The following is an 8,612-nucleotide window of genomic DNA, read 5'->3' on the forward strand; positions in this document are numbered from 1 at the left end:
TTTTTTTCTTGAATAGTGAAACAAAACAAAAAAACATTTTTATTTTAAGTTTTTTACCTTTATGCCATTATAACTTTTTTTTTATTTTCTACCAGTCTAAGGCCATTTATGAAGTGTTTTGGAATCATTATAGCAAAGCTAGAGAAAAAAATTATTTACCTAAATATTTTTTAAATTTAATTTATTATGTTATGGAATAATTCACCATAGTTTAAAATTTTGGAGCATTCTGTTTTTTTTTAGTTTCAGTGCAATATTTTATCATGAGTATTTTTCGAGATATTGCTTTTATTGTTTAATTTCTTTATTAGGCTAGATATTGTTTTCATATTTTTATATCTATATTTGGAATTATAACTTAATTTTAGAAAGCATAATCCATTTTAATAATACATTGTTTGTTTTTGTTTACTAAATTATATCAAGCTACTCATTTTCAGGTTATTTTGGTGAAATTACTCAAAGAAAATTTCAATGCCCTACTTGTTCTTCTAGCTACAATCGTAAAGCCCATCTAAATTACCATATAAAGCACGATTGTGGAAAGGAGCCTGATTGCAGCTGTCCATATTGTTCCTATAAAACAAGAAGAAAGGGTAACCTAAAACGACATGTTTTATTGAAACATGCCAGATTTTGCATTAACTAAAATAATGGATTTTGCCCATTATCAAATTAGATCCCATGCCTCTAATACCTAATGTAATGTGATATTAAATTTCTATTGGTTTTTCATTTTGTTATTTACTATCTGTTATTTTGAAAATAAACAGGTGATAGTTTGTGTTGTAATGACTGCATAAACTATATATAATTAAATTAAATATTTTTTTTTTTACAACTATACAGTATATTTTTTGTGATTGAAATGGAATTATTTATTCATTCCCATTTGTTTTCTTTTAGTTAAATTGTGATAAATATTAAATGTTTGAAGATTTTATTCTTATTTTGTTCTGATTCCCTTGTAATGACCTCACTTTTTACTCTTTGATGATGTGATGACTAGGATAGTAGTGATTTTAGTTATCATGGCCCTTCTGATCACTAGCTTCTTATGAATATTGACTGCAATTCCATATAATTGTGTGAAATATTATATATTTTAATAATTTCTTGAATATATGTTTTCCAATTTGTCAGATACAACCATAAGACATTACAAAATTTAATTTAAAAGGTAGGGTCACATTGCACAGATATAATTAGTGAAATAGATTTCCGAAATAGCAATTGACAAGAATACCACTGATATAAAGAAATAGAACATGAGTAAACAGTATCTAATTCTAAACAAGCAAGAAGAATACATGGGTCAATACCTGAAAACCATAGAGTGTGGCTACATTTACAGTATATAGACAGTAATTTAACAATAGAAATTTGGAGTAATTTATGTTATGTAACATTTAATGATTGTGAATATGTTTTTGTTGCAGTTTTTTTTGTTTTGTTTTTTTGTATTAATTAATGACTAATTTTAAACAAAAATTGAAGTAAAAATGACAGGAATAACAAAAGAAGATATTGAAGGTACAAAAAATAACTATTATAAAAAATTAAGAAATAAATGTTGGCTATAGTTCAAAACTCTAATGTAACAAAAACCTGTGTAACTGTTATTCTAAATAGGCCTTGAAGATGGACCATCCATCCAAAATGTAGGAAGTATTATCTCACAAATATTAAATTAATAACTAAAGAAACTAGCGTAAGAAGACTTCTTATTTAGTTCACAAAATAGAAAAAAAGAGCAGTAAAGAACAAAATTTCCTTCACATTATTAACCACTAAATTAAATTTAAAAATTCAAAATACATTCTTAGCGATATGAAATAATCGTATCTAATACCCGATATAGAACAGGTAAATTTAAATTTTTTGTTTTATTATTTTTGACACTGAATCCCAAGCTTCAACAAATTCCATCCATATATATTTTTTAAAATTGTGAATGTTTTGAAAATTTTGAAATCTAAATATACTCTTGGCATTGCTGTAATTAATTTTAAATTAATTAATACAAAAATTAAATCCATCATTTTCCAACAACTCTTGTCCTCCTACCCTTCTTGTCTGAAATGATATTGAACAACTTGATCTGGTGATCATTAAACAAGGCATTTATTTCTAAATGGAGTTTGGTAAAGAGTTAGATTATTTTTCTTAAATACTTTTTTTTTAATGCCAGTTATGGTCAAATTAATGTTATTCTTTACAAACTGAATCTTTTTCTGTATCATTAGAAGAAATTCATATTAGAGACACTCCTAATTCCTCTTATGAATCAGCGAGTGAAGGCATTATTGCACAATCCTTTCATTTACTTTATGTATAAGATGGAAAGATGATTAATTATCTTACAAAATATCTAGAATTAAACATTGTAAAATAAATTATTAACATTTTAATCAAATCCTTTATCATTAGAAAATATTTAACATTTTAATTAAAATTTTAATAACTTTTTTTCCATCGTCTTATGAATGCATTTTACAGGTGATCGGAAAATATTAGATACCAGACTGTACAGCTATTGGAACAAAAGACATCTTAGTATGAGAAGAGAAGGTGGTAAAGAACCTGTTTTCTTTTGTTCAAAGTGTTCTTACAAAACAAAAAGGATATTTAATATGAAACGCCATATGTTTAGGCAGCATTAATATTGTTTGTAGATGAATTTATTAGTTTCATTTTTACTCATAGGATTTTTTTTTTTTTCCCAATGTTAACAAAATTTGTATATTTTCATTTTTGATATTTCTTTTTTGCCTTAATGTCTAATTTTGTCACATGACAATATTAATTAACTTTCATATAGGCTTTGTAAAAAAAAAGATATATATATATTCGACCTTTGATTGATCAATAAAGATGTACCTTAATGTATAAAAAAAGTTAGATTTCTAGTTATTTCAATATACTATAAGAGTATATTTAAAGACAGTAAGGTTTATATTTTTCATGTTACTACTCCAGGCTGGCTGGGTAGACGGATTACTCAACAGTGAAAATCAAAAGTTTATTCAAGTAAACTTTCACCATTCGGAATGGATTGGTCATTCATCCATCTCCATATTGTTCAATTTTATTCCTGTTTCTTTTTCTGCATCACCTCAACTTATTCCTTATATTTTAACTCCAATCTGATAAAATAAAATAATTTTGATTTTGTAAAACATCATATACATATATTTTTATAATTGTGTTATTTATTCTTCCTTCTTTTCCTGTAAATCTTCAAATAACATCCTAAAGTGATTGATGACATCTAAAATGTCTGGTGCTCCCCTCTTTTAAATATTTTTTCTATCCCTAAAAAAAAAAAAAATAAAATAAAAAGTAGTAACTTCAAGCAAAAGTAAAAGCAAATTAAGCTGTAGTTTTACCTTCTTCTATCCCAAGATATTTGGAGGTGAGTTGTGACAATGGTAAGTTTCGATATACTTCCTTGTGGGGAGGTGAGATGAGGGGTGGGTCTAGTTAAATTATAGGGAGGTAAGGAATTCCAGTAGTAAATGTAAAATAGATCGAACAAAGACATACAAAACAGTAAGTAAGAAAATAGTCTATGAATAAATTTAATCGAATAACAATTAAAACAGACACAAAATTTACTAATTAATACAATTACCAAAACAATTAAATTATCTGCTAAATTCATAAAATGTGTATATCATCATACAAGTCATATTAAATTAATTTAGCTGTGGTGTTCCAGAATATTGTTGATATTAATTAGGTCTATTTTTACCAGCTATTTGGCTGGAAGGGGAGTTGGAGTAATGTTATCCAAAACTTTACTGAAGAAAAAGTAGAGATTTGTATTGATTTTGATGTATAGTTGGGATATGTTGAGACCATTGTGGGAGAGAGTGTTGAGATGTCATTTTAGCTACCTCAAGCCAGAAGCATTGCCAGTTGAAATCCGGCCTGGATGATTGTCGTGATTTGAGAACAGTAATCTTTTCAAGTGAATAGATCCATTTGGAATAGTTGATGTTAGGTGTGTTGTTATGCAGTTTCTTGTATTTTTTCCAGTTTTGGGTTAGAAATTCAATCTTAGCTCTGTTGGTGGTGGTGTTATATTTTCTTATGCCCAAATTCAGCAACCAATGTTGTGTAGTCATTGTCATTAAACTCAAGTGCATGCGATAGATTAATTTTGATTACTTTTTAAGAATTATATTATTTGTATCATCTCTCGTGATTTTTTATATTAATTCATGTAGTAATTATATAGTTACTGTTAGTAGATACTATTAATATTTTATGTTATCAATGTTTAAATAATAGAGAAATTTGTCAGCAAGTTTACTAGGTATACAAGTTAAACATTAATAAAGCCCTTTTTAAATTAATCTATTCCTCAATTATTTTCCAGGTTATGAAATTTTTTCCAGTTAATTTATTGTAATTAAACCAATTATATTGAGATAATCAGGTAATTATTTAACTAACTTTTTTTTATACCCCTATGAAAGTTCATACTAATGTAAGTGTCACACATAAAAATCAAAAGCAGCCAAAGCCATCACCACATATTTTTGTAAAATAAAATGCAATCTTTAAAACGACACTCTGGTGAAATTTCTCTAAATTAAGTAAGTTTATGTGTCTTTGTTATTTTGTAAATTTTTTAGTTTTTTTCATGTTAATATTTTGTTTTCTTGGCTAATTTTTTGTTTGATTTGATTCATTTTTGGCTTTTAGTTAGCAGAGGAGGAGAGCCATTATGTAGTTTTATTTCTGAATTAGTCTGCCGATGGTTCAATAGACGAAAACTAGTTAATATTCTTAGGAGAAAATTCTTTGTTATATTTCTGATCTTGATTACTTTAATATCAAACTCTTATTTAAGGGTTGTAAATCCATTATTTTTTAAATAAAATGAAAATAATAAATGGGGAGTTAAATAACTAATTTTCTCTTATCCCTTTTAATATTGTCTATTTGACTGATCAATGTGCTGTTTATTAGCAACTCAACACAGTTGAGCAACTGCTTGAATTTTTTTGAGTTCCTCCTATTATTAGTACTGCTCTCCATAAAGTGTCAAATCTAAGTTTCCCCCGGGTGCTTCTGTCTCGGTCTCACCCAATCACTATCCAGTTACGTAGCTTGGGTCTTTCTCCTCTCATAGTATGATGGAATGTCTCCATCAAGTGCTGTCTTGGTGGATCCTCGTAGCTCATCCTGACTACATGTTAGGATTGCTATATTTATATGACTAAAATGAGCTCACAAAACATATTTCACAGCTCCTAGTGTGTTCTCCTTTTCCATTCTCCTCTTGCCAGAGCTCCATTACAGATATGTCAGACTGTAAAAGAAAAAATTGTATTTGTCAGTTCTAATAGACCTATTTTTAATCATTTGCAGAAATTTCATTTCAGACCAGTGGTGATTCTGATCAATATTAGAATGGGGCTTTAGAGATCTAGGTCAAGGTGGTTTTTCTTTCGATCATTTCTCATCAATTCTCACAAGTGTTTGACTAAAGTTTTAGCTTACGATTTTGTTTTGTTTTTATATTTTCAGCTAGTTTAATTGATCCTTAGGCTCTTAAATACGGGAGGTCGTCTGTCCAGCCTGAGGTTGTGAACAAATAGGTCAAGGACATTTTTTTTTTAGTTAGCAAAAATTGTCAGCACCTAAAGCTGTAATAATCACTAACAAAGCCTTTACATAGGATAACCTTATACTATTACAGCTTCTGTTCTCCTCCCTTCCCCATGTAAAACATCAAGTAGAAGCTCAAGATTTTTGTACTTTATCTTAAAACCTCTTCTAGAGATACAACTCTCCAATAATTTGTATTAACAAAAAATTTATCTTTTGTAATTAGTTAATTCAAGCTTCCTGAGATGAAGACATCTTATCAGTTTTTTTGGCATAATAAAATAAATTATTTCTTAAATCAATATAAATAAAACAAATCATCAGATTAATTTAATAGACTTGTTATTTCTTTATTATCATTATTTTTAATCTTATAAATCTAAATGTTTTGAATTTTCAGATAGAACAAGAAAGTATATATGTGGTGCTTGTGGCCGACGTTATACACACATGCGAGGATTGAGTCAACATCAGAAATACGAATGTGGTAAAGAGCCTCAATTTAAATGTTCTCATTGTCCATATAGAGCAAAGCAATTGAGCAATCTTAAGTCACATTTTGCCCTAAAGCATGTCATTACAGCTGATAAGAAAGTGTTTAATGTCAACTAGAGGTGAGTTATCTATACAGCAAATATCACCTATATTTTATGATGAATTAGTTAATATTTTACTAAGTAGTGCTACTTATTGTTTCAAACACAATTATTCCTTGAACTATGAATAAATTTTACATTTTACTTCTTGAAAAGAATTACAGTTGATTTCAAATATAAATTAAGCTCATTTTTCGAAATGTGTTTTTTTTGTTAATCAAAAATCCTGATTACGCTTTAGATACTGATAGAGTTAATCTACTCAGAAGTTTCTGTTAATATTTATTACAAATTTTCATGGATAAGAAATCAGCTGTTCTCAACTAGCAACAAACAAGATTCCAGCAATGGCTTTATGACATGGTCTAATTATTCCTTGTTAAGAATATTAATGCTTATCTAAATTCAGCATTTTCTATTACTATTTGTCAATACCGTTAGTATCAATACAATAAACCTGACTAATAAGAAAATTTGTTATTAATTTATAAATATATCTATGATTTTTTTAAAAATTGTTACCTAAATTTTTTTAAATACTAAATAAAAAAAATTGTTTTTTTTCAGATATTATTAAGAAGTTTAAAGAGGTAATTAAGTTGACATTGCAATTTATGTGCTATTGAATCATTACAACATAACTGCTGTGAGTGGAAGAAGAATCCTGTGGTGCTATATTATAGCTTTTTTTAAGAAATGAAATTTCATCACCACATTGAATATATTGATATAAAAACATAATGAAAAAATATTTGTCTTTTATTAGTTTGCTATTATAGATAAATATAATTATTTTTATGAAGAGATTATAGTGATTGTTTTTATTTCTCTTTCCATGTTTTAAACTGTCATTTGTTGATCTTAGTTGAAGAGGGGATTTTAACATGTTTTTTATGTGATTGAAAAAAATTCTTGCCTACATACATATAAACAGGGCGCTAGGTTTGAGATGGAATAGCTGACAAAAGAAAAAGTAAAAATGACAAGAAAATATTTATTTAATCTCTTATACATTGATAAAAATCTTCCATCAAACAATATTATTTTATTATTTTCTTTAAATAATAAAGCTTCTCTTGACTTTTCGGAGAATTCCTCTGGAAATTCTGTTTTGTTTTTTTTAAACTATTATCTGTTATAACAAACATTCTTTTATCCACTCCTATTGTCCAAATCTATTTCAAGCAAAAACTTGTATTTTTCTGTCTTCATTATTAAAATTTTCGTCAAGGAGTATTCTTGAGAATACAGCGAAAACTTATATTATAATAATGAAGATAAACAAATATAAGGAGTTTTATCAACTGCATTCCATTGATCCATAATAGCTATTTAATGTAGAAATAAATAAATTATGGAAAGATATTTTATAGTTTATCGCTAAGAGAAAAAAAAAGTCAAGAAAGTTTATTCCTTTTTTTTCTTTTAATTAAGAAATCAATTTATAAATGTAAATAAGCACATCTTATAATAAATTGCTAAGAGAAAAAGTGAAGTTTCCCACACACATTCCTAAAAACATTGTCGTGTAAACGAGAAAATATTAAAGAAATGAAAGCATTGATGAGTGAAAGTGCCACTAACTTAATTAAAATAAATATTTAATCAAAAGAAAGAAGATGCTGCTGATAAGAGGTGGAAGAAAAGAAAATACTGAATAAACCTGCCAGGAAAAGCAATTCATTTTAAAATATAGTCTAGTATTATGATGATATCAGTACAATTAATTTGTCTTAATTTTGTTATGCTTACTTATGTACAAACTTTATGTAAAATCTGTTAACCACTTTTAGATCTATTTTCATATTCTTAGTTCCAGGTTGTAAATTTTCAGTTCACCTAAAAATTTTGTTTTAATTTTATGAATCTTTTATAAGCAGATGATGGCAAATTTCCCTGCCCTGACTGCGGGCGGAGATATACCCATTTCCAAAGCGTCGTTCGCCACCAGAGGTATGAGTGTGGCAAGGATCCTCAGTTCAAGTGCCCTTATTGCAGCTACAGTTCCAAGCGGAAATGTAATCTTAAAGTACATTTAGGAAGTAAACACATAGATTCCTTTTGAAAATTTTATTTCAAATACATCCAGAATTATGAAATTGTTTTGTACTTTACTTTTCCTATGTTTAGTGTATGAATGTTTCATTTTATTTCTTTGAGTTTATATTTGAAATATTTGTTATACATTATTATTTGTTAAAAAATATATCTGTATAGGCTTTTTAATGTTATTGTTTATTTATTAGTTACAAGTTTCTTGTATAAATAAACCGTTCTTAATTTACTTTTATTTAATTTTTTACGATAATTTTTCCTTATTTAATTTATACAAACAATAGTTTTTCCTTTTGTAGAAACAACTTATATTATTTGAATAATGGAGAGAAAAACTTA

The 8,612-nt window shown here is 27.2% G+C and overlaps 1 long non-coding RNA gene across 3 annotated transcripts in view; it reads left to right on the forward strand.

The window, feature by feature from the left end:
* Nucleotides 1-7,024, forward strand: part of LOC106679564 (uncharacterized) — a 13,356-nt gene extending 6,332 nt beyond the window's left edge. For 2 of the 3 annotated variants that reach the window (XR_010843397.1, XR_010843398.1), the window contains 2 exons: nt 441-6,236; nt 6,786-7,024. This is a non-coding gene — a long non-coding RNA (uncharacterized lncRNA). The remainder of the gene's footprint in view (nt 1-440; nt 6,237-6,785) is intronic. The other variant, XR_001342997.2, reaches the window with a different exon arrangement.
* The last annotated feature ends 1,588 nt before the right edge of the window (nt 7,025-8,612 follow it).

The sequence above is a fragment of the Halyomorpha halys genome, unplaced genomic scaffold (genome assembly GCF_000696795.3).
Source record: "Halyomorpha halys isolate HHAL.00 unplaced genomic scaffold, Hhal_1.1 Scaffold208.1, whole genome shotgun sequence".
NCBI classification, from domain to species: domain Eukaryota; kingdom Metazoa; phylum Arthropoda; class Insecta; order Hemiptera; family Pentatomidae; genus Halyomorpha; species Halyomorpha halys.